At 51.5% G+C, this 22,924-nt stretch overlaps 2 protein-coding genes across 3 annotated transcripts in view; one reads left to right on the top strand and one right to left on the bottom strand.

Moving 5' to 3' along the window:
- Positions 1-15,574, bottom strand: part of NCBP2L (nuclear cap binding protein subunit 2 like) — a 50,800-nt gene extending 35,226 nt beyond the window's left edge. Inside the window, exon 1 of the mRNA XM_032329665.1 lies at positions 15,497-15,574. The gene's annotated coding sequence lies outside the window, so the exon portion shown is untranslated. The remainder of the gene's footprint in view (positions 1-15,496) is intronic.
- The window catches only part of TSC22D3 (TSC22 domain family member 3), a 62,687-nt gene that overhangs the window by 15,239 nt on the left and 24,524 nt on the right, over positions 1-22,924 (top strand). The window lies entirely within an intron of this gene.

Genomic DNA, 22,924 nt, shown 5'->3' with positions numbered 1-22,924 from the left:
AGCGACTTGTGGTAGAAGAGGATTCCTCCTTCCACACACCCAGGGAAGATTAGACACAAGGGATACAGCAGCAACCAACAAACCAGCAGGATCCCTGCAGCAGGAAATTTACATTCTAGTGGCAGAGTCAGATATTAAATAATAATTACATAAATTACTGTACCATTATAATTGATTGTAACAAAGGAAAGGTGCAGCAAGCCATGAGAACACAAGCTAAGGGGGATCCCCCCTAGGATTAGGAGATCTGCAAAAAGAAGTCACCTTGTTAAAACCGTGGGCACTGCATGTACCCCTCGGTGAGCCATTCTTACCCCAAGTCGGTAGCAATGAAAGGCAGAATGGCCCCACTGACTAAGATGCCCTAAGATACGGATTGTGGAGTTCCTCCAGCTCCCTGAGGCCCTCGTATAGAAGCAAACCCCCAAAGCACTTCTCACTGCCGAGATCAAGCAGCCTTGATTTGGGTAGAGTGATTCACTAAGAGCCATAATAGTCTATCAGCTGAAAATCAGGATCGGGAAGGCTTTGAAGAGCTCACTTGCCAGATGAACAGGATGAAGGTCAGTGAAGAGAATAAAGAACTAATGCACTGAAAATGGTACTTGAAATTGGCCCCCGGAAATACCAGGTCAAAATGTTGTGTCCTTACTCTCCTATTCAAATGTGGGAGACTTCGCTAGTCTATTCTAGTATTCTGCTGCGAGGTGTCTGGGATGGGGGGGGTGGGGGTGGGGCATAGAATGTCCGGGAGCAAGAAGCAGAGAAAGACATTAGCCCCTGTGTGCTCCTGAAGCACAGGGGCTTCCCATCTGATAAGCTACCATTGACAGACTCTGACTTTCACAAGTGACTTCCCTGGACCTCAGTTTTCTCATCTAAAGAATGGGGCGAGTGTGACTGGAAAGGTTAAATGAGAGGATGCTCCCAGGAAGCTTTCAGTAAAGGGAAGCCAGCCTTCATTACTTTAGGCAAGTCTTATATAGAACCAGAACACCTTGTCTGCCTTGCCTTGCCCTCCCCTCTCACCAGTCCCCTCATGGACCCCTCCCTTTGCTCCATCAGTCCCACACCCCCTCTTGCCCAGAGCTGGCTAACACCAGCAACCCAGTCTGACTGGCTGTCTCCCAGTCAAGGCTCGTTCTCTGAACCTTCTTCATTCACACTCAGGTATAAATGACTGAAAAGGCTTTTGGCTTTCGTCCTTGGGAGGGAGGGGAGGGTGCGGGTGGGTAGGGCAAGCTGCCGGGAGGTTTGAAATTTGTACCAGAGATCAAAGCCTACAGAAGCATGAAGGCACTCTACAGTCATTGCGAGCAAATGGAAGGATTTCAGAAGGCAGTGAAGCTAGGGACTGCCTCTTCGACACCCCGAGCCTCCCTCTTCCCAGGGTCGGGGGCCAGCACCTTCTGCTTCACCACACATCTTAGACAGAGACCCAGAGGCTCAGAAGGAGCAGGGATTTCACAGCCCATAGGTCCGATCCCCTCCCATTACAGGTGAGGAAACTGAGGCCCAGGAGAGGCTGTGTACCTGCCCCCAAACAAACAGCCAATTAGTGACCAGCTGAACAGAGAAACCATGTCTCCTGATTCTCTGACCCAATGGTCTTCCGACTTCTCGTCTCTAGACGCCTGTGCACATCCCATCCCAGTAGGTACACAATATCTTCATGCCAGGAGACCAGCTTTGGGTCCACCTGATGCCAAAACCGGTGGTTTTTTATTTGATTTTATTTAACAGAATTGACCAGTGGTTTGGGTGTTATGGAGGCCCAGCCCTGGAATCCTGCTTCTGCTCAGGCTGGGGCTGCATGCCACAGCCACAGTCATACAAGGGGGACAGAAAGGCCTGCTGTTCGGCTTGGAAAAGAAATCAGTTGCTGAAACATTGGTCTTTTAGAAAGTTCCAACCACAGGGGCTGGCTGGCAGAGCCGCCGTCTGGGCTCCCCCCCTCTCAGAGGTTCCGGCCCTCCCCTTCAGTCTGGGAGTTAGTTTAGGAAGCTGGCCCGGCCCCTGCAGAAGATCCGGAGGGCAGCGCTCGCCGCAGGAGCTCCAGCCTTCCCTCAGAGCCTTGGAGCCCCCAAGGCACTCAGGGCCAGGAACTTCCCCCTGCCTCCACAGTCCAGCCAGCTCGGCTGGCCCTGAAGGCTCAGAGAGCACTTTTCTCTTGAGCCTGAGGGAGAGTTTCCAGTTGCTCCTGCCCCTAGCCCTGCAGCTACAGAGACAGCCATAGAGAGAGATAGGGAAGGAAAGGGAGGGAGGGGGGGAGAGAAGAGGAACCAACCCCAGCCAGGCAATTGAGGCTTTCCGCTGAGATGAAGGGAGAAAGGCTAGAGGAGCCCCAGCTCATGGAGGAGCCCCAGCTTGGGGAGGACCCTGAACTCGTGGACGAGGCACAGTTCCTGGAGGAGCTACAGCTCGAGGTGGTGGAAAGTGGGTCAGACTTCGATCCAGAAGATCTGGGTTCCAGTCCCGACTTTGCCACTAATCTGATGCTTGAGCTTGAGTAAGTATCTCCCTGCCCTTCTGTGGGCTGCTTTCCCTGGGAACGAAAGTGGGGGAGGGGAGAGCCAAGCTGGTCTCTAGAGCGTCTCCCAACTGAGATATTCAGGAATAACACCTAGAAAATCCTGATGTGTGTGGATGGGATGCACAGACACTTCGGATAAGTCCCTGGACTCCTAAAGGTTAGAATGCTGGGGTCAGGGAGAAGGAGTTCACATGAATGAGAAAAGGGAAGGAGAAAGTGGTAAATGTGTAAAGAATCATGAGCTCAAGAGGGGGTCCAGACTGAATAGAAGATGGGGGTTGATTTTTCAAAACTCAAAGGATGATGGGCTTGGGATGAGCTCCTAAGGAGAACTAGGATTTGGGGGGTGTGGTCAAAGCATGGTTGCTAATGAGCCTCTCCGCTAAATGTCTCCAGGGGCCCCTTAAGCCCCCAAACTCAGGTACTCAACCCACAATGCATTTCTTGTGTTCTCTATATGTGTCTTTGTGGCAATTCTCAGTTGAATTAGGAGTATTTTAGGTCTTGGGTGTTCACATCCAGATCTCAAAGAGAGCCTAAGAAGAGAGACAAGACTGAACTGACCCCTTGCCTTAGAAACCTGCTTTCTTGGTAAATCCCCCCACTTTCACTAGACCCCCTGCTGCAGGGCCCTTTGAGAATTTGATAGTCACTGTATACAGCTACTCTCTCCCCACTGATGCACAGATGAGCTACCAGCAACCCATCTGCTAGGTGAGTGTTGGTGTTTGGAACATTGCTTTGTATACAGATTCCTTTAGAGTCGCTCACCCCTCCCATATGGAGACTCTGTCTGGAGAGTCTGTGAGCAAGGGTGGGCGACACTAACCAGAGAGCTCCCTGTGGGGCCGGGCATGAGAGCACATGAGGGCTCCCTAGATGGCAGGTCATCACCAACATCCTCTACCAGCTGTGCCCCATCAGCACATCCATTGCCCGCCAGGAAGGCTGCAATAGGGACAGTGAGTAGAGGAGGAACACCCCCCAGCACCAACACCTGTCCAGACACCTGCTCACTGCCCTAGCACCCGTATACACGCCACCACACGCTCTGCTCCCACGCAACTGGCCCTCGTCCTTCTTAGCTCAGTACTTTCAACAATCATGTCTTGCCACTCAGTTAATCAATCATAGATTCCTAAGGTTGGAAGGGATCTTGGAACTCCTGCAGGAAATAGTGCTGCACTATTTAGAGCCCTGTGGTCTTCCTTGGCGCCTTAGGGGCTGCCCCAGGGGGAGAAGGGAGAAAGAGAAGAGAGAGTTGAGGGGAAGGGAGGAGAGGCCAGGTAGATGGTGAATTTGAAGGAGGGAAGGCGAGGAGGAGAGAGTTCATTGGACCCAAAGAAAGAGGAGAGGTAGATTGTGCCACCGCCTGACCAAATAGAAGTTAACACGTCTAAACAAGGTCACAAATAAAAATCTTACGGTGTCCTTCAAAGCTGTAGGGTTTGGGTTCTGATCTGGCTTGCTTTTCCTCACCACAGGGTTTTCAAGCTGGGCTCCCCCGACCTAGAAGGCGCCTCTCGGGTGGTGGAAGTTAGGAGGCCCTGGGTGCCTCCTAACTCTCCCCCACCCACCCTCCACAGGCCACCCCGGGGGCGGAGCTTCCAGCCTAGGGGCTGTGGTGCTATTCTAAGGACTTTGTGTCCAGAGACCCTGCGGGCCAGGTTTGATTGAGGGTGGCAGTGGCAGGGGTTGGGGAATGATTATCTGTTTTATCTGTTTAACAACAACAACAAAAGTTGTAAGTCGCTGAAGGACCTGAGCGCTCCAGGCTGAAACAGGAATGTCTTGTGAAGCATCCCCAGTGCGGGGTGGTCACCCTGCCCAGGCTGGAGGTGTCTCAGCCCTGATTGTTAGAAAGTGCTCAGGTTGAGCTAATAGCCTCCGCACATCTCTTTCTGGCCCGCAGAACGCTTGGGCCCCTCCTCTCCTGTTCCTGCTGTGGGCCAGCTTTGTCTCCCACCGACCACCCTAGGAGCAGGCTCTGGAGAAGGCGGGCTGCTGGCTTCCCAGGGAAGACCATGTTCCCAGCTCCAGGCACCACCTGCTCCCCGCGTGGCCAGCCCCAGCCGCAGGTCGCCCGGACCTGTGCGATCACCGGGCCGACAGGCGGGCTACTGATGTGGGCTTGGGACACTCCCGCTGATGCAGCCCCTGGGGCCAAGGCTGGAGAAGTCCAGTCCAGAGAGGACACTGTCCGAGCTAAGTGAGGTCTAGCGGGGAATTCTCAGCAGGGGAAGTAGCTGGAGGGAAGGAACACTTGACTTAGAATAAGGGCCCTGTGTTTTGGTGCAAACTCCAGCCTGGGCTGCGGCTGGCACCTGAAAGGAGAAAAATAGGAAGGGCCCGGGCCCTCGCCCTGAGAGGAAGGCACGAGGGAGGTGGGCGCAGGAACCATATCCCGGGCCAGGCGGGCATTCTCCTGCGCCGCTGGCTTTACGTTGGAGGAGGATATAAAGACTCGCTTGTTGGCGGTGGGGACCATCTGCGCACACTATAGAGAGAGTACTGTTCCCCCAGGCGTGGTAAACATATGCTGGAGCGTGCAAGATGATTTTAGGGGCTACGTGGACTAACTTTGTTTTTCTCTTTTTTTATGGCTATTTATTTATTTGACAGGTAGTAGGAGGGAGAGTGTGTCTAATGCGTACACCCTGTGATTTCCAAAATATTCCTAAGGTGGGGGCATTTTTAAGAAGTGAATCTGCTTTTAAGTTATTTTTGTTTTGTTTTGTTTAAAGATTTATGTATTTGAGAGGAAAAGAGAGCACGGTAGGGAGAGACAGAGGAAGAGGGAGAGAGAGAACATCCCAAGCGGACTCCGTGCTGAGGGCCTGACCCAAGGCGGGGCTCCATCTCACAAGCCTGAACCGAGGTCATGATCTGAGCCAAAACCAGGAGTCCTTCGCTTAGCTGAATGCACCACCCAGGCGCCCCTAAGGATAATACTGGTGGTACTCAGATGTGGCTAATGTCTTGACAGTGGTAAGCGAATCACTGCATTTGGGGCCCCACTACCATACTACGTTAGCAGAGGCGGGCGAGAGGTGCCAGAAGGTAGTAGGGGCCATCCAGTGTGGTTTGAGATCATCTCGTCCATGTACACCTAGCTCGAAGGCCTCCTCTGACAGCCCTAGTCCCAAATGTAAGAACACCCTGCTATTTTTATATCCCTGGTGTCCTGCTCTGCCCCCATGACACTCAACACTCCAGATTACCGGCAGGCCTTTCCCTTGCTCTGGGACACTGTCTCTACCACACTCCAGAACACAAAGAGGGGGATGGTCGGCGTAGGGTGGGGTGGCAGAAAGCTTTGGAAAAGTTGGTGGGGCTGTCCTCACCAGCTTCCACTGATTTCTTCTCAGCATTGTTCATGGGCAGACTCAACTCAGATGTAAGGAGGTATTTCCAGGAAGCGGGTCAAAGAGGTTACGATCTTTCTCTGAATTCACAAAGCCACAGTAAGACAGGAAGTATGTGACCGTGGCAATTTACATGGACTGGAGCCGATTTCCAGACAGATTTGGACAAGATTCGGTGGGAAGTTTGTAGAAAAGCAAACTGGAGAAGAGGGTTCCCATTTCTGCTGGGAGTCTGTGATGAGCTCTGTCCATGTAAATAAGTTTGATCCACTTCCTCCTTGGGTTGCCCTGAGGTGGGGAATGTGATTATTAGCCCTGCTTCCTCCCAGGGCTCACCTTGAAGATTATGGGGATGAACCCCGGGAAGGAAGCAGAAAGGTGATAAAGTTAAGGGTCTGGTCTCCTTCCTTCCAGCTGGGTTGCATCCTTGCCTTGCTTCTCTTTCCTATGTTGTCTGATCCCCGGAACCGTCTTTAGCAAAAGGCGCAGGCAGAGACAGTTGAGCAGCAAACCCCTCGTAAAAAGGGAATATCACAATATCCTTTAGTGGTACATTCCAGTGTTTCACAACCTTTGCTCTCTGAGACCTTTCCTCTTAGATTCTGTCCTTCAGCTTTCTTACACACCACTTAATATGCTTAAGTGGTAGTTGTTACGTCCCTTGTCAGCCCCCTTTGCCAGATTAGCTGTATCTATTTAAACACAAACACACACACACACACACACTTTGAACCAGCTTGTACTTCTCTATCCTCTAGACACTGTCCAAATTCTCCACCTGAAATTTCATTCTGTCCTCTGTAACAGCTGAGAATGTAGGAGGCACACCTTTGCCTTTAGCCAACTACCCACCCCCTATCTCTCCTCTGACCACTGACACACATTTGGAAGATGACAAGGTAGGAAAGGAACAAAATTAACTGGATCTCGAAGGGCCCAACCGCCTACCTTAACCCTGTGAGCTAGCTGTCCAACAGGAGACAGGGAGCAGTGTAGAGTTTCATTAGTGGCCGATGGCCATGGAATAGAGAAGGAAGATGACCTCATAGTTCCTACATGTTTCTTTCCTATTTAGAGCGTCCAGGATCGTGCTTGTTCCTTAATGCTACTAAATTGTGTGCTAACGGTTCATTGCAGCCTCCACCTTTAGCTGCCCTACTCATATAGCCCCATTCTTTTACCTGGGTAGAGTCACATTTTGATTATTCCTATATTCATTATCCACTTTGTGGAATATCCATGGTAGTCACTGAATCTCACATTGCCCCCAGGCCCCCTCCCCTGACTTCTAGCCAGTCTCTGCATACTGAGGCATGCCGGGTCACTTTGACACCAGTCTAAGTTGAGCATAAATAAAGAAGGCCCTCACGAAAATAAGTTATCCACGCATATATGGATTCCACGTGAATTTCACGTGACTGGAACGTGGCAATGGATAATCCAAAATAAAAGGTAATCTGGTAAAAAAAAAATCACGTATATCTCGCTTTGAAATCACACTGTGGGTCTCATTTTTTTTTCTGTAGTTCTGCCTTCCTCATTATTTGGGCTGTTATGAAAATAAACTTGCATCTCTGGAGTCTACAGAAACCAAGAGGAGAAAGTGGGTGTAGGGGGAAGCTAAGCCGAGACCAGGTATTTCCATGGACATTTTGCAAAGTGGAAGAAGTCCCCAGAAATACTTGGGAGTTGGCTTCCAGTCAGACAGCAGTCTTCTGTGTGTCTTTGGAATGTATCGTATGGTTGTTTATGCCATCAATTTGTCCAGGAAGTTCCAAGGGGCCTGTCCACTGGTACCTGGTTTGAGCTAGGGAGATACGGGACCAGGTTGCTGATGGGAAATCACAGCCCCCTTGTCCCCTCTCCACCATAGCCCGATGGCTGTATCACTGTGCCTGGTCTGGTTGTCTGACCCCTGCAAGTCTGAAGGAGGTGGTGCAATTCATCTGAGGAAAATCACGTCTGAGACAGGAAGGGGCACGGCAGCCTCTTCACAAAGGATTTATGTATCTGTCACAGGAGGGAAGTGTGAGCTGAGAAATGACTCCCAGAAGTGCTAGAATTGGAAGAGGCAGCGCTGCTACCTTTCCCAGTCTGTAGAGCATTCATTCGGAATCTCTGCCACCTCAGGAGGCCGGCATTCGGGCCCTTCCACCCTCGAGCCAGTCCAGGCTTCCCTTCCTTGTTGCTCTCTGGCTCAGCACACTCTTAAGAAAACAGAGCAGAGCTAGCCAGGTGCGCCCTGCCAGGGGCGGAGCTGGAGGTGAAGAACAGAGAGCAGAGGCTGGTGCTGCTTTTGGCGTGGCAGTGACAGGCCAAGACCCTGAACCAGCCACAACAGCATGCCGCGGCTGCCATGTGGCCGTGGCCGGTACTGTGACAATGTGGGTGGATGGGGTTCCTCCAGTCCCTGCAGCCCACAGAGGCCCAGTGGTGGGGGGGGGGCAGGGACGAGGGGGACTCACTCCATCGGGCTACAGTGAGATTTAATTCTTGCTGTCTTTGCGAATTGATTTTTGCATTTTTGCATTTTTGCCTGCCCTGCATATCTTGGCTCTGGGCCCCTTTTAAGCCCGGGACTGTGTCCTTGCTTCTCGTCCTGTCCCCTGATGCGAGGCTGCCAGACCCACTCCCTTGGCAACCTCATTAGGCTCCTATGGTGTCTCTGGGGAACCTAAGCTGGGCACGGGTGCTCCATCTTGAGGGCTCTAGTTGTCCAGATGGCTTCTAATCTCTCCAATGCAAGGGGACGCCAGCAAATTCCAGCCCAGCTGTCTTTGGGAGCACCCACTCCGCTCAGGTCTGTGTCTGACACTAGTGGAGATAGACCCCGGGCCTCCTGGTGCTTCCTGCATTCCTTCCTTATTCTTTGTCTCTGAGGCCAGGGGCTTGGCCGAGAGAGCACGTATGCCGCGCCCCCCCACCACCACCACCCAGCCATGGCAAAGAACCAGTGATGTTTTCATGCTCCTCAGGAAGCAAGGGGTGCCTCGTGCCAGACTTTGAAGCCCAGTAGGGACAGTGAATGGCACCCCGGCTCCAGACCTCACAAGCACCTGGTCCCTGCATTTAGGGGGCAGAGATAAGTATGAATTCTGGGGAAATGCCTCAGTCTGGAGAGGAGATGGTGTCTCCTTTGTTGTAAGCCTAGCTGCCAAAACCTGAAACATTTTCAGCCGGGGGAGAGGAAGCAGGCCCATCTTTTGGGAAAATGGGGAACTGGGTAGGATTTGTCTTTGACACTCTTTTCTTCCCCAGTCTCCCTTCTAGCACAGGCTCCCTCGAACTACCCTCAGCTGCTCAGAGCGCTCAACCACATCTTCCAGAACTTTCCTGACCTCCTGACCTCTGAGCCATCCATCCCCCTGGGGGAGACCTGTTTTCTGCTACCGCTAATGGGAATCAATGAATCCAGCTAAGGTATAAACAGCTGGCAGTAGCTTTCCCCTCCCAAGTCACAATTCTGTGTAAACCTGGGCCTTCCAAAGGAGTAAGCAAAGTGAGAACTGCAGGCTCAGCTGTGGGCTGGTGGAGCTGACCTTTCTGGGCCAGATTGTTCTGACCTTTAACCCCTCAAATCATACTAAGCAGGCAGCCACCCTCTCCACCCATGTGTCAGGCCGTCTCTGGGGACAAGGCTGCCTTTCATAGAAGTAACTGGGAGAGTTCTGGCTGTGTCCCCACCCCCACCCCCCCAAGAGAAGCCCACACACAAGGGGCTGGGTATCAGGGTGAAGGCTCCGGCTTAGCCTGAAGATGGGGGGAGGTTGCTTAATTGGGCCTACTAGGCCTCTGTGCCCTCCCCACACCCAGCCAGGCACAGGCTTTTGAAAGGTGCAGGGAAGAAACTGGAAAGCCCGCCTGCATGTGTACCTGACTCAGTTGACTTTTTAAACATCTGAGGGAGCAGGAGTGAGGCAATTCCTTGTTATAGCAAAACCATTCTCGCTTGAAGGGAGGAGCTCGAACCACACTTACGGAGCAAGGGTTACAGTCCTTCAGAGGGGTCTGTTGCAAAGCTATTTTTGGCTCACTTGCTCTTCTTTCCTCCTGGAGTTCTGTTCCTCTCCAAGCCCCACAGGAGCCCCCCTCTCCACCTCCTTCCCCATGTCTGTGCTCACACAGGCTTATGCAGGGGAAGTAACCCCTCGCCAAGTGATTCTCTCATTCAACACATTTTCTGAGATGGTCCCACTGCTCCCTTCCAGAAAAGCAGGGACAAAGACTGTCTGGACCGATGTAACGACCTCTTCCCTTCCGCCCAAGCACACCGGAATTCCAAATGTTCTCGTTTCCTTCAAGCACAAATGGCTTTTGCTGCTGATCCTCTGCTCTGGGTTACCCATTTCCTGCTCAGCCCTGGCACAGCGAACGTGTCTCTGCCGCAGCTACCTCAGGGTAATTTGAGAAGGAGCTCTAGGCCACCACATGTGGAAAAGGAATCAGGGGAAGACACATGTGGAATAAGAATCTCTTAGAGGAAAGATGCTGGGCTTTTGCAAAGGGCCTGAATAATATAGAAAGAGCAGCACCAGATGTTTCTAGGATGCCCATGTCATTTACTCTCAGGTGATATTATTATTATTATTATTATTATTATTATATCCTACCCCACTGCAGGGACTTTAATGAAATCCCTGACACTGTTCCATCTGCCTCCGGGTCAGCAACCACCCATGGCCTGCCTGTGTGGAAATCCTGGGCACACTTACACCTACCCCTATCCGGCCTGGATCCTTCAGCTTGTACCTGCAGTATCTGATTGGTTTCTGCCTTGTCAGTCAGCTGTGCCCTGTTGCGGATCCTATTTGGGTGCGGAGGGTGGGAAAATGGAGCAAGTGCTCCAGAAGGGAACTGTTCTCTATTTTCCCGCCCCCCCCCGACTCCCCAGCTCCCTCTCCTTGTTCTGTGACCCCGCTTCTGAGCTCCAGTCCTGATGAGGGCCAAGACCCCCCACCTGGATTGCTGAGTCGGTCCTGAGTTGTCCTCGCCAGCACTTCCCACACTCCTCCTCTGCTCCTGTCCTGGGTTGGTGGCAGGTTTCTCTCTGCCTGGCTGGCTCCTGACCCCACCTCGAGATGCCTGACCTGTTCCTTCCGGCCTTTTCCTCCACCCCATACCAGGGACTCTCGCTTGTTCATGGTGAGGCCACAGGTTAGAAGGAGCCACTTCAGGGGACTCACCCTGGGGAGCAGCTCCTTTCCCCTCACAGCTAAATGGGAGAGCAGGAACACTGTTCACCTTCATTTCGCCTGGGCCTTTGTTTTACCCGTTTCTAGATCCATGTTTTTCATAGGTCCTGTCCACACTGATTGCCAAAGCTCCAGCCCCATTCTAGGGTACACGGAGAACACAGGCCTGGGGCATTAGGCAAGGCTGCTGAGTAGACAAAAAGCATTGCACCCAACTCTGTCTGCCTTTCTCTAGCATTCTCTAACCCCCCTTTTCTCTGCTCTATACCCCTATCCCTCCAGTGCCTGGGCAGTAACCGTCCTCTGGATGCTCAGAGCACTGGGGACCAGGCATAAGCTCCTGCTCTACACTTTCAGTTTTCCAGTGTGTTCCTTAGGAGCCCTAGCCCTAAGATCAGGGTGATCTTTTTTTTTTTTTTTAAGATTTTATTTATTTATTTATTTGACACACACACAGAGAGAGAGAGAGAGAGAGATTACAAGTAGGCAGAGAGGCAGGCAGAGAGAGGGGGAAGCAGGCTCCTGCTGAGCAGAGAGACCGATTCGGGGCTGGATCCCAGGACCCTGAGATCATGACCTGAGCTGAAGGCAGAGGCTTAACCCACTGAGCCACCCACGCACCCCACCATCAGGGTGATCTTAAGTGCCAGCGGAGTGTCTAGCCAGTGGGGCTCCATGCCCCTCACCCCAACGTCAACCTCTCAACTACGTCAGCAGCTCTGCTTTCTTTGGTTTCATAAACTGGGCTTTCTTTTCATAAACTGGGCTTTCCCTTGAGACTCTGTTTGAAGGAAAGGGTCTACTTTAAATTCTTTTTAGATTCTGAGGCACTCTTGGCCTTTCTCTTCTCCATGCGCCAAATTAGCCTACTCCTTCCTTGTCCTTTTTCCTCCGGTCCTTAGCTCTGCTAGGGGAAAATGGGGGGGAACACCAGTCATAACGCCATCCTTTGCTGGTGTGTTGGCCGGTCACCGGCTGGCTGGCAGTGCCAGCCTTCCTCCAGTGACCACGGTGAAGAGAGCGGGTAAGTCGGCAGGCCGCTCCTTACAGCCCTTGGTTGTCTCCCCACCCGTCGTTAATAATAATCCCTCGCATTTGCATAGCACTTGACAATTTCCAAACCGCTTTCACAGACTTCATCTTATTTGATCCTTTGGAAGCCCACAGAAGCCTCCAGGGCAGGGGCTGTTACATTTTGCGGACTTGGGAGACTCTGGAGACCATTTAATCGTTGGCCTCTCTGAAGGGGTTGCCAAAGGGAACTAGTCGCCCTGAGCGAAGGGCGGGTTAAAATGAAGGAGAGTTGGAACAGTGGCTCTGTAAAGGCTTGACCTGGGAAAGAGATGAGACAGAAGCGAAAGGCGGAGCTCACACCTGCCTCTAATCCAGCAGCGTTTTTTCTGAACTTGTGGGAAGTGTTGTGGTCTTTTGCGCAAGGCTGACCTGAGGAGGTCTCCTTCTCTGTGATGGGCTCCTGAGCCAGCCACTACCGCTACAAACCTGACCTGATCACACAGCTGCTCTGAAGCTCTGGAAACAGAACGTTAAGTCCAAGAGCTAGAAATATCATAGAGATCTAGTCCCACTCTCATTTTATAAGCAAGGAAGCAGAAGCCCAGCAACAGGAGAAGCGTTGCCCAAGGTCACACAGAGAAGAGGAGGCAGAGCTAATTGACACCAAGATCTCCTGACTTGTGGTTCAGAGTGCTTTCTACTATACCCAACTTCTGCCAGTGTGTGTGTGTGTGTGTGTGTGTGTGTGTGTGGATATGTGTATACAGATGTGAAGCAAGGCTGTGTGCGGTGCCTGAATGCCTGTCTGGTGAACTTCTGTGGCCCAGACTTTGTACCCATGTGCAATGACTGGGGGTGAAAGCCATTTATGGGGCCTGGGGTATGATAGGGTGTGAGAAAGACAGGGTTTAGGGTTTCTCTCCCAAGGGGATTCACCCATATAAACTGCTCCAGGTAATTAAGATCCCAAAAGAATTGGCAGCTGCTTGCTGAACAAATTAGACTCTGCCTTTATGGGCATGTTCTGTGCTGGAGATCAGAGGGCCCTCCCTGATGTTTGGTTCATTAGTCATTGTTCCTTGTCAGAGCAAGCACTCAGAAAATTGGATGTCTGGCAACAGCCTGTATTCAGAAATTCAATAGCAGGAGCAGAGACAGCAAGAGCTGAGTGTCTGGGACAGTGCTCCATGCACAGTAGGTGTTTAGAAAATGCTTGTTAGCTAACTAATGAACTAAGTAAAGAAAGCCTTTAGTCCTCCATGCTATTCAGAATGAAACAGTGTCAATAACAGATCTGATTGCTTTTTAGCTGAGCCACATTTGAACTTTTTAATGGGCAGGCTGGAAAGACTTAAATAAAAATTCACTGGACCCTAGATTTCTGATGCAGAAGGCCCTACGTAGGTCACGGAGCCTAGCACTTGTATCTTAGGTCTAATAGACTCCCTCTAAGTCTTTGCCCATGACCTCCTTCTAGTCAAATCCAAAAGCATTTTCCAAGTTCTAGTCTTCTGTGGCATGTTAGAACAGAGTGAGCCTGGCAGGGGACAAGATGAAGACCCAGGGCAGGTTGGCTTCAGAATGAACTTTTCCTTTTTTGCCATCTTGCCGCAGGCTAGGCCTGCCAGGTGAATTTGGACAGACACTTTGGTATTGTTCTTAAATGTCAGGGAAAGATTTTGTTTTTGTTTTGTTTTGCTTTATATCTTCTACTGAATGTCCCTAGTTCAAAATACCCAAGATTCTTTGCAAAGGTCAGCTAGCATAGCAGGACTAAGAGAGTCTTAGAAGCTTTTGGCAGTCTCTAAAGGTTACCGCTGGTGTCTTGTCTATAGGCCAAGGCAGTGAACTCTGTGATTTCAAATGTCCTTGATGGACTTTTCCACCATACTAAGAGCCATTAGAATAAATACTTCTCAAATTCACCTAGCTGTCCAGGCTCTCCTTCAGATCCCTCTACCAAGGAGGAAAGCACGAGGTTTTACTGAACACAGACTCCTTTGCCTTTGTTGGGAAGGAGGATGTGTGTGTGTGTGTGTGTGTGTCTGTGTAACTATGTATGTGTGTCAGGACTTAAGTGTGTGGAGGGGATTTGGGTAGTAATGTGAATATGCATAAAAACAGGTTTCAAATGTATGCAAAAAAGGTATGAAAAAATAGGTGGTAAATATATGTGTGTGGGGGGAGAGGGACACCTGTGTTTGTGAAGGGATAGCCGGAAGGATAGTATCTGGGAGGGTCGGTGTTCTTGTATGTGTGACCTGTGTATGTAACTTCATCTGAGTCTATTCCTGTGTATGGAACTTGAGAGTCATGGTGAGGAAGTGTATGGGAAAGCGGTATGTGTGTCTGGCGACGGTTTGTGAGGGTGTGTATGTCTAGACTGTCCTCAACTCTTAGGCTTGCTTGGGAGAACCATCTCAGCCTCTATTCCCTATTCTTCACCCCAGTCCTTCTTGAATTCTCTGCCTCTGTGTCCTCCTCCTTAGGGAGATCGTTTCCACCACGAATCCCTCCACATCCTTGCTTCATGGTCTCTAGCACTGCCCCCCTCTCTGTCCCCTCTCCCTGGCCGCCTGCAGTTTCGACCCACAAAGTAGGGGTGACTCTGCAGTTGAGAAGGGCAGGGTTTAATGACTGGGAAACAATCTCTGAGCCAATGAAATGTCTGCCTGAAGATTGTTCTTGGATCAATGGGAATCCTGTGGGTCACCCTTGGACAGATTAACATCATTAAGAAATGTAATATAGATATCCAATCCTAGAATTTGGTGAATTAATTAAAGCCTTGTTTTTAGTTCTGTTGAGAAGGAAAATCATTTATTATCTTTAGTCTGACCCTGTGCCTTCAAGAGAACTCTTATTCTGTGAAAATAAGGGCTGAGGTAGGCAATTCACACATACTTGTGAAATCTAAGCAGATTATCTCACCAGTGGCTATAACTGTAATAAACTAAAGTGACCTCGGTTTAAACAAACAGATGTTTGGAGCTGACGATTGAAGTGCAAACATGACCCTAATTAATGACTTGGTTAATAGTAAGTAGTTCACTCTTTAGAGATATTAGCTAAATTCTCAGTCTTAGCTGTAACAGAGGTCTCTGGACAACCTTTATATTCTTCCTGTTAGAAAAGAGAGATTCCTAGCTACCTAGTCTAGGAGGCCACTTGCAAAATAGGAGAGAAGGAAAGCCCAGAGACAGTTCTGATTGGGACGAGTATTTTAGAAAAACTATCTGTAAATATGCAGGGTTCCCATCCATAGATGTGTCCCCACCAACAAAAACCAGTTCCCTCTATCTTGCCCTAGGTAAGCACATAAAGTATACGTGAATACCCATAAATGAGCAAACATGTTCTCTATTTTCAATAATTTCCTATCAGTAACTCACTCTGGATCCGATGTAGTCATGCAGCTAGATTCAGAGAGACCGCTGCTTCTGAAGATGAACCTAGAAAGCAGCCTAACACCCTGTTGCCAAAGAGATGGATGAAACAGAGTAGAGGATGCTGGGAAGTAGAATGTCCAGCTTCTGGGCTTAATGGCCACTCGGGGCAAGGTACCCCACCCTTCTCCCAACTGCTTATGTATTATTTCATGAAGATGGCACGGGGAGGGGGTGGTTTAGTTAACTGACGTGTTGGCTTTGGGTGGCCCTCCCTTCAAGAATAGCTCTTTCTTTGCTGCAATGGATACATCCAGCTGCAGATTTCCATCATCACTGAATACAGATGAATTCAGAAATTATACTGGCCTCCTCCATTGTTGCCACTGAGTTGAACAAGCACTATTGAGACAATCCTCTTGGCCATACCACTGTCCCAATTGCCACAGGGGAAGGGAGGAAGGCAGGAAAAAATCCCCCAAGACCTGCTTCTCACCCTTCAGTAGCTTTGGGTCAAGTTGGGGAGGGTAGAATATATGCAGATAAATAACTCAAGAGCCATCCTAAAGATATATGTTCACAGATCCAAAAGAGCACATACCAAAACGTCTTATAAAATGATGGGCTCTATCCAACGGTAGGTGGAATGAAGTGGCGGCTACAACTTTCTGGAATCTAGGAGCAGAACATTATGAGCGGGAAGTCAAGAAGGACCTTGTTGTGTTGCTTGTACACCACGGCCCTCAGAAAAAACAAGGGCAGTGGAAGTGGTTAGAGTAGCTTCCAAAGTGTGTGTTCAAGTATTGAAAGTAGCAGGCATGATTGTCTTTCGTGCTGAGCTCTTTGTTTTAATGGAATTGCTCCCAGATATCCAGGTCACCCTGTCTCAGAAAACAGCATGTGTTATTTCCACACTGGCCATAGTAGAGGGTTAGCAGCTTCTAGTACTGCAGAGCCGGCTGTGTCAGAGAGGGCAGGGCCGGCTCCACTTCCACCCCAGCCCGTGGCCTGAGAACACAGACCCAATCGATTTCATTTTGGCCTGAGCACACAGCAGCGAGCCTTGTGGACTTTGACCTTTGCCTGTAGTCTGGTCCCAGAGCTTGCTCAAAGTTGAGGAGGCTGTCCATGGTTTCTCTCTTTCAAAATCTGTAGGTACTCCCACCCACCCGCTTCTGGGCTAGGAAGGAGCAGGTGGGCTTTGCATCCCCAAGGATTGGTGAAGGCCATATATCTGGGTTCCCCCCTCCCACCAGTGGAAAATTTAGGGCTGGGCTTCCACCCAGACCTTGAAACCTCAGTATAAAAAATATTCTAGAAAGGGTAGGGATGTCTGGGTGGCTCAGTCAGTTAAGTGGCTGTCTTTGGCTTATGTCATGATCCCAGGGTCCTGGGATCAAGTCCTGTGTCAGGTTCCCTGCTCAGTGGGAAGCCTGCTTCTCCTTCTGCCTGCCACTCCCCCTGTTTGTACTCTCTCTCTGACAAATAAAATATTTAAAAAATATATTCTAGAAAGAGTAAAGGCAAGGAAGAGCAGGGGTTCCCCACCCAACTCAGGCTTGACATTGAACCCCAGCAGTGTTAGCAGGCATGACTCTTGACAGGTGAAAGGGACCTAGAGTGCTCACGGTGCCACACCATGTTCATGGCCACCCTCAGCTCATCAGGCTACACTGTCCTCTTCGAGATGGCCTATAGTGTCTGGGTCCCAAAATCACTGCTTGGGCCTCAGGTTGGTAGATCTTCTTTCAACTGTGGCCAGGACCCAGGAGTCTTTGGGATAGTGCCCTGACTTCCAGTGCCAGTTGTTCTGCTAACCAGCAGAAGTCTCTGCCTCATTCTGGGCCTCAGTTTCCCCCTATGTAAGGTGAAGTGGTTGGACTATATGATTCCTAAAGTGCCTTCTGGCTCTGATGTCCTGTGAGTCTAAATGTCCTCCCTTTTTTCATGAGGTAAATGGTTTTTGTGGAGGGGGGTGAGGGACAAAGGACACTTGGGGACCTTTCAGTTTGGCATCTTGTCCGAAGTTCCCAGGTTGTGTTTGTTTTCTTTTCTCCCATTGCAAAGAGCCAAGGGCCACTTGGTTTGGGCCACAGGCACAGTGGGGCAGCGGGCAGCGGGCAGTGGTCTATGGCTACCCCGAGCTGCTTCGAGTGGGGCGGCCGCCTCCCCCTTGGGCTGCAGAAGAGGTTCTGTCACTCCCGCTGGGCTAGGCAGGGCCCCCTCCCACGGATGGCAGCCTTGCGACTGAGCCCCGAGAGGTTCCCTCAGAGACCCGGCCTCCCGTATCTCCGTGAGGCTGGGTGGTGTGGGAGTGAGCTCGTGCTTGGGCCTCCCAAGGAGCGGGGCCTTCTGGGGACGACATGAAGAGCCCGTGCAGGCCCCTGGGCCAGATCAAGTTCCCCTCAGGAATCTGGGAACCCGGGGACTGGTGGAGGCCCTGTGGGGGCTGGTCACAGTGGGGACCTTTTGTCATCAGGCTCCTTTATACCCTGGCAGGGGCCTCTGTGACCCTCCACGCTCTGGTTCCTCCAAGGAACCCTGGAGGCCTTCAAGCCTGGCTCCTCACTCCACAAGGGAGGAAGGAGACAGGCTTCCACGAAACCACAGGACAAGGGACTGGAGGGAGGGCTTGTTGTGCTGCGTGATCACGTGACCCTGGGACTTCCCCTATTTCCCAGTCCTTTCCGGGGAGACCTCAGGGAGCTGGAACAAGCCTAGGCGGGGAGAACAGTGATGATGTGCCACAGAGAAGGCAGTGTCGGCCACAACAAACACGCACAGCCTCTCAGACAAACACAAACACACGTGGTCTTTCCCTCCGTCCCTCTATCTCTTTCTGCCTCCCTCTCTCTCTCTGTCACACAGGCACACAGGCACATGCACACCGGGGCCTCACTGCACACCCATCTAAGGCCCTCAAGTGTGGCTCCATGATACTGGCTTTCTGTGAAGACACACCAGTGACCCAGCCCACATCACCTGTTGGTACAACTTCACTCTGCCTGGGTGTGGGGAGGGGTGAGGTTCCTTGGAAGGGGAGGGGCATTTTGTAGAGCTTAAAAAAAAGAAAGAAAGAAAGAAAACAAAGCAAGGCTGAAGTCCTCCCACAGGCAGGCTCGTGCTCCGGGTGTGCTTTTGCAGGCCAGAAACTACAGAACTGGGAGTACTGCCAAGTGCTTTATCAAAGGAAACAGCCCGCCCAACAGCTGGAGATGGGCTCCTGCCAGCTGTGTGTGTCTCTCCATCGTCTCTCCTTCTCCTTTTCTCTCCCTTTCTCCTGTCTCCATCCATCCATCTCCCGCAGCCTTGCCCTTTGCGTTGGGAGAGCCCACAGATGGACCACAGGGTACCCTTGATGCTGAGTAACTGAGCAGACTGCCTCTCCAGCTGGAGGGGGGAGGCTGTCCTTGCACGGGGATGGGTTGCCCTGAAGCGGGTCTCCCGGCATTGGGCATGGGCCTGCTGGGTGGCAGGCACGGCTGCTGCAGCTGGAGCCTTGGTGAGACTGAGTCAAGTAGTCCCTCTGTAGCCTCCTCTTTGCCCACGGTGGGAGGCAGGGGCCTGGCTGGGCTGTGTTGGCGGCAACAGGGTGTTTTCCAGCAACCTCAGCAACTTTGCCATCCATATTCATTAATTAGTTAATTACTTGGATTCATGTCTCTAAGCCTTGGGCTTCCCAGGGCCGGAGGAGACCATGCACAGGTTTGGGAGAGCTCCGAAGAAGGGTGCTCGCCCCTTCCTGGTGGTGAGGGGTCCGCTGGCAGACGCTAGGGAGGGCGAGTGAGGGTGAGGTTAACCTCCTGTGGTTTCACTCCTTCTCCCAGCCCTCACCCATTTCAGACTCTCTGCTTTGCCAATTAAAGCAGGCCACACTGTCCTAAAAAGACTGCTCTAAGCTGCCTTCGCAGAAGCACTCCGATGAAGAATGGTTCCAGTGGGGGCTGCCTCACTCTGACAGTGGAGCTGAAGGCAACAGCCCCATCCCTGGAGAGGCCCAGAGGCTTAGCTCTGTCCCCTGACTGTGCACAGCCTGCCCCCCTCACCTCAGTTGACCCCTCGCGGTGGCTCAAGGCAAATTGAACATCTCCACCCCCCCCAGCCAGCCTGGCCACGTATCAAGACTAGGGTCCCCACTGCGTTTGTCTCTTTATTTCCAAAGCCTGCCACATGCTGGGGACTTAAGTAATGTCTGGTGGCCTAGCCTCTGGGGAAGCCATTTTAAAGCATGGGTCTTGGGGATGCCTGGGTGGCTCAGTCAATGAAGCTTCTGCCTTCATCTCAGGTCATGATCTCAGGGTCCTGGGATCGAGCCCCACGTCAGGCTCCCTGCTCAGTTGGAAGTCTGCTTCTCCTCCCTCTGCCCCTCCCCCCTTCTCATGCTCTTTCTCTCCTCTCTCTCCCTCTCAAATAAATAAATAATGTCTTTAAAAAAAAAAAAAGAGCTTGGGTCTTACCAAATGGAAGGCAGCAACCCAGTCAGTACACATTCCCCAAGGTTACCAAGTTTGGGCTTATTTGCCCTTTGGCGGTTTTACTGAGTACCAGTGTCATGGCCGACACTGTGCAGGGGGCTGTGGGGGGCACCAAGAGGCTGCAGACTCAGATGATCTTAGCTCTGAAGTCTGGTGGGCATTCTATAGCCCAGCCTCCTTCTTTCCTACCATCTCCCCCATCATTATGGTTCTCTTCGCAAGGCGAAGCTCTTGGATCTTCCCTCTGACCCTTCTCTTCTTCCCCGAGGCTTTTTGTACAGACAAGTAGGCTTAGTCACAAGGGCCCTGGAGCGTAATGATCACAGGCTTTGATTTGAGTCCTCATGGAGCCACTCACTCTACCTGGTGGGACTTGGAGTAAGTCGTTTCGCCCTGCCTGAGCCTCAGACTCCCCCTCTGTATATGGAGAATGAGTCAAATACTATTGACCCTATAGGATTTGGGGAGGGTTAATTGAGGCAGTGGTCATACTGTATAGGAAGTGCTTTGAACTATGACTGGTGCAAAGTAGGCACTCAATGAATGTTCACGGCTGGTATTCATTACTGTTGCTGTGTGTGTGTGTGTGTGTGTGTGTGTGTGTGTGTGTGTGTGTGTGTAAAATGTCTGTCATGCATAGGTGGGCTGCTAGGGCTATCTACTTGCTAAACCATTGACAAACCAGAGGCCCTGATGCTCAGAAGGTCAGTTGGTTTGTCCAGCTCTGCCAACCACAAGCCTGGGTGGAAGTCAAGAGCCTGAGGCAGAGTTCAACCCCTTATCTTTGATCCTGTCCCTCACAAGCAGGGCTTCCCCTCGGGCCATAGGCCACACTAGATTGGCTGCTCGCCATGGATGGGGCCAAATTGTTCTGGAAAGTTCCACCTTCCCCACAACTTCTCTGGACTCTGACTTCCCAGCTTCCTTCATTTGGGATCTTCTTTGTCTCACCTGCCCACCCCTCCCTGCGCTCTTAACACACATGCGTTTGCTACATTTTCCCCAGCCTGGTATCAACCCTGAGGATATCTGAAAGGACCAAGCCAGGACTCAAAAGAACCATGTTTTTTTCATGGCCTGTTGATGGCCATCTCCCTGAGGGTATGAGTGTAGTGTGTGTGTGTGTGTGTGTGTGTGTGTGTGTGTTTAGAGTCTGCAGACTTGGGGTACCGGTTCCTCTGCATGTTTAGACCTTGTGGCATCAGGATCTCTCCTTCCTAGTCCAAGTATGGACTGCCTGACCTTCCAGCAACAGCCTCTGGCAGCTGGGCAGACAGAAGGGTACTGACGTGGGCATGCACACGATCTGTGATCTAGGTCTTCACGAATGGGGGTATGTGGGGCCTGGCCCCTCCAGTTCCTTCACAGGGGCACTTCCGATGGTTGGCACCAGCCGCACGTCAGCTGCAGGGAGCAAATGGTATGAGGGAAGAGATTCCAGGTCTTCTTTGGCTACGGCTGATTCCTTATTTCCTCTCCTTTCCCAGTTTGGGAGCATTTGTTGCTGTCTGAAGGGCCGGGCAGTGCCAAGACCACAATAAACAGCTTGTCCAGTACACACAAGCTCTTTGGACCCTGAAATGTCAGCTGGCCAACTGGCTCACAGCTCAACCCTGCTGCGTGCCGTTTGCATCCGGCCCCTACAATGCCGCTCAGCACTTGTAGAACCATGTGTCATAGCAACAAGCCTGGGAGTGGGGGCCCCACGGTGACCTGTTCCTAGCTCCGGGAAGCCAAAGTTAGGGTAGGGCTGCACTTAGGGTCCCTGATTAAAAAAAAAAAAATGAGTGGCTTAGGGACCCAGCTCTGCAGATCTCAGACCAGCAAAGTGGCCGGTCCTTCCCTCCCTACCAGGCCTGGCCCCAGTGGCAGTGGACTGCCAGATTCCCTCTGCCCCATATGACTGGACTGCTGAGTGGTGTTGGGCAGAAACATCTCATCCACTGAACGGTAGTGGGGGTGCAGGGTGCATGCCTCCAGAGGGTGCGGACAGAGCCCGAAGGGCAAGAGATGAGAGGGAGAGGTTGCGGGGTCTGGTCGCAGAAAAGTGCCAGGCCAGGATCCAGGAAAGCTGGGCTCTGCTCCCAACCCCTGCCACTGACTCTCTTGGCATCCTTGAGCAAGATCACCCAGAGGGCAGGGTTGGGGAAGCAGGCACAGGGCCAAGGTCTTGCCTAGGAGAAGGTGAGCTATGAAACCTGGTTCATGCATTGGGTGGTTGGAGGTGGGGTGTTTAATCAAGAAAACTTTCCTTTGAAAGAGGTACCTAGTTGTCTTTAATTTTCTATTTTTTTAAAGGTTTTATTTATCCATTTGATAGAGCACAAATAGGCAGAGCTGGAGGCAGAGGGAGAAGCAGGCTCCCCGTGGAGCCAGGAGCCCCAATGCGGGGCTCCATCCCAGGACGCTGGGATCATGACCTGAGCCTAAGGTAGATGCTTAATGACTGAGCCACCCGGGCGCCCCCCAGTAGTCTTTAAATGCCTTGGGTACATCTTGACCAACAAAGGAGCCCAACATAGTGCCCCGAGGACATATCAGAAAAGAAAGAGCCAGTTCTTCCAAAATGTCTTGTTCTTTGCCTTGCTTGGGAAGCCAACAGGCAAGGAGGAGCCCAGGTTTGGGGACTGAAGGCAGAAGGCATGGTTGTGCCATGTGGTCGTCCTTTCATCTGCCTCTTGCGGCCACCCAGGAACTTCTCTGGGGTGTGTCTGTCCTCTGTTCTCCAAGTTTGTATGGAAGAGGCATCTCTCACTTCGCCACCCTAGGTGCCCATGCATCGATGTCCCCAGTGTCCAGAAATCCATGCCCTGGCACACACTTACTCTCAAGACCCGCCTGCATATCTCATCCCCAAGCTTCCTTCATCTGGAAGCAAAAAATGTGCTATCTCTTCTGGTCCTCCATGCTCAAAGGGAACTCGTGAGGCAAAACCTTCTTCAGTAGTACAAAACACAGT

This window comes from Mustela erminea, chromosome X (genome assembly GCF_009829155.1).
Source record: "Mustela erminea isolate mMusErm1 chromosome X, mMusErm1.Pri, whole genome shotgun sequence".
In the NCBI taxonomy this organism is placed as follows: Eukaryota; Metazoa; Chordata; class Mammalia; order Carnivora; family Mustelidae; genus Mustela; species Mustela erminea.
Note: the sequence above shows the minus strand (reverse complement) of the source record. Positions and strands in the feature narration are given on the sequence as shown.